General features: G+C 31.2%; 1 long non-coding RNA gene across 1 annotated transcript; it reads left to right on the top strand.

Annotated features, from left to right (window-relative positions):
* Nucleotides 1-703: 703 nt before the first annotated feature.
* On the top strand, nucleotides 704-1,461 carry LOC105851145 (uncharacterized). Its single transcript, XR_012162702.1, has 3 exons — nucleotides 704-801; nucleotides 901-961; nucleotides 1,412-1,461. It is a non-coding gene; the product is annotated as an uncharacterized lncRNA (long non-coding RNA).
* Nucleotides 1,462-2,937: the final 1,476 nt, after the last annotated feature.

The raw sequence follows: 2,937 nt of genomic DNA, 5'->3' as shown, positions 1-2,937 counted from the left end.
ATGTCCTTCTCCACCAGCTCTTTGAATTTTTTCTTATCCCCTGGACAGTCCCATGTGACTTCTTCATATACATCTAGTTGTTGCCAATGTCTACTAAGTGTATTAAAATACTCAGTAACAGAAGATTCTCCTTGTCGAAGGTTGTGTAGAATGCTTCTTATCTCAAATATGGCAGAGGTATTGTCCACATTTGAATATGTTTCCTTCACAGCATCCCATATCTCCTTTGCCGAATCATAGAACATGAAATTTTCACCAATTTCGTTGGTCATGGTGTTGAGCAGCCATGACATTACTTGGCTATTCTCAAGTTTCCATTTTTGAAGGGTGGCATCTCCTTCTTGGGGACATTTTGTGTCTCCTGTGATGTAGTCTTCTCTCCCTTTTCCTTGAAGGAAGATCTTGACTGATCTTACCCATTGGGTATAGTTTTGACCATTTAATTTATGGCCAGTGATGAGATGACTGAGCCCATCATGTGAACTGGTCGGAAATGATCCAGTTTCCATCTTTGGCTGTTTGTCGGAAGGTTCACCCATTGCTGGCGGCGCTAGGGTTTTCTTAGGGATGGATCAGATCGAGCTCTGATACCATGCGGAACTTTCTTATTTTATTTTCTGTATCTTTACTTATATGAAAAGAGAGTTTGTTCTATTAGGATTTATGAATATCACATTAAATTATTTTTCTATTTGTTGCATATTCAGCATAGATATTTTTCCTTCAGTCAGTTTTAACTTTGCGGGTGGGGCAACCATTGAGTTGAAACCAGCACAATACCTTGTGCACTATATTTTAATGGTAAGCATGAAGTATGTTTGTTGTTGTTGGTTATATTCTTTCCCATAAGTAAGTTATTCTTTGAAATTGTATGTCTGATGTGCAAAATTGCTTTAATAGGACTCTGCAAAATGGTGCATAGGTTTTCAGAAGGTGGAAAGTGGATTCTCAATATTAGGAGGTTAGATGAATAAAATAATTAAATAAACTATATACTTTGCAATAAATTGGAAGAAAAAAAAATTGAATTCTTTCATTTGATTATTAAATGGAAACTTTTAATAAATGATAAAATGTTCTAAAAATGTCTTTTGTATCTGTTGCAAACAAATTTCATCCAAAGTTTCTAGTTGTTACTACTTCACAATTTCACTAACTTGATGCAGCTGAAAATGGAAAACATCATATTGTATGTTACAAAATATGGTTGGACTATCATTATCATAGTTCAAATTGATTTTTAATAGATATTTATATTTATTTCTATTTTTCATTTGTCACAACAATCCAATTTCCAAAAACAAGTATATTATGCTAACGTATGATAATCATAAATCAGCCTTTTCATGTTTATTTTATGCAAGTATGGTAATCATAAATAAATTGACAATTATGATCTCATCTTTCACAGATTTTGTCCTAAAAGATAGAATAGTTGTCTATGACTTGGCTAATCGGCGCATTGGATGGACTAACTATAATTGTAACTCCACCGCTTAAATTCTTATTTTATACAAGTAGTATATGGTCCTTTACTTTGTCTTAAAATTGAAAATTATGTTTAGGTTCCATGCCCGTCAATGTCTATGTGACTCTCAGCAAGGACAAGAACTTCAATTCAAGAACTAGATGGTCGAGTGCCAACAGTCTAGAGATAAGGATTCTCTCCAAGCTATATTATATGTAACATTGTGGCTCTTTTTATGCCTATAATACAATCTTCATGAAGTCACCACATTGTAATTTAAATTCAAGATTCAAGTGGCAACTCATAGAAAAGAAAAGATTTGATCTTAATTGATGTAATTTTACTAATTAATTGTCATCTCTTTTGTGACTTATTAACACCTAAAGTCAATTCTACCATTAACAATATGCAACGTGTTATGCTATTATCATCAAGACAGTAACATGTTTTCAGTTGAGAAACTCATGACAAACTATGAATAAAAAATTAGAGAAAAAAAGGATTATTTTAAATTGAATTGGTTTATAAGACCTAGAAAGGTTTTAAGAAGTTTCATATATGGGAATGAGCTATATAGGAGAAGTAAAATGATGAGTGCATTGATTTGTTGTGGAAAACTAGTAATATTGAACTTTCAAAAGAGGAAGAGTTGGTGTTGCTCTATTTGAATGTGGAAACAAGTCTCTTTTTCCATTTGTTACAAATGTGAAACAACTTCAAAAGTTTACAGATTTATAGGATTAAATTTTTAGTTACAAACAGTGACATATGTTATAACTAAGTAACTAATTATTATAATGAGTCCTTTTAAACTAAAGTGATGCTACATATTTATTAATATGCTGGTGAGAGAATAAGTGAGACCAATAAGCAGTTTGTTTATCTCTTCTTTTATATATTATACTAGTGAATTTTAATAACAATGGTGCGAATTATAATGAGATTTATTGATATACTTTTCAAAATAATATATGAATGAACGTTAAGTATAATGTGAGTGTTTACGAGAAAATAGCGTAACACATTGGTAGGACTTTCGCTACCACAAGAGTGTGAAAAAAATTGATGGAATAAGTTTGATTTTGACCTCTATAAAAGAAATATTTGTTTTTGTATTGCGACGTGGCGTAGTTGCATGAAAAGAAATTGTTTTAAATTGGCTAATAGATGTTATCTTCATATGATGAATGTATCTCTTTGAAGCACAAGAAATGCCATAAAAAATAATTTATGATTGAGTTGTATGATAAACTTATTTCACAGTGCGATAGAAACTTCACTACGATGAACACGAGTAATTGCTTCATACGACGAAGTTAGATTTTGCATGATAATGTAATTAATTTCAACGATTTTTTCTGATTGATACGCTTTACACAACAATACTTTTTCTTTACACGACAAAGACAATCAAAATAGTTGATTCAATGTTTTTCTCCCATTACATTATTATTATTAATTAGTTAATT

Source organism: Cicer arietinum, chromosome 4 (assembly GCF_000331145.2).
Source record: "Cicer arietinum cultivar CDC Frontier isolate Library 1 chromosome 4, Cicar.CDCFrontier_v2.0, whole genome shotgun sequence".
Taxonomy (NCBI): Eukaryota; Viridiplantae; Streptophyta; class Magnoliopsida; order Fabales; family Fabaceae; genus Cicer; species Cicer arietinum.
The sequence above is the reverse complement of the archived record's forward strand: the minus strand, read 5'-3'. Positions and strand labels throughout refer to the sequence as shown.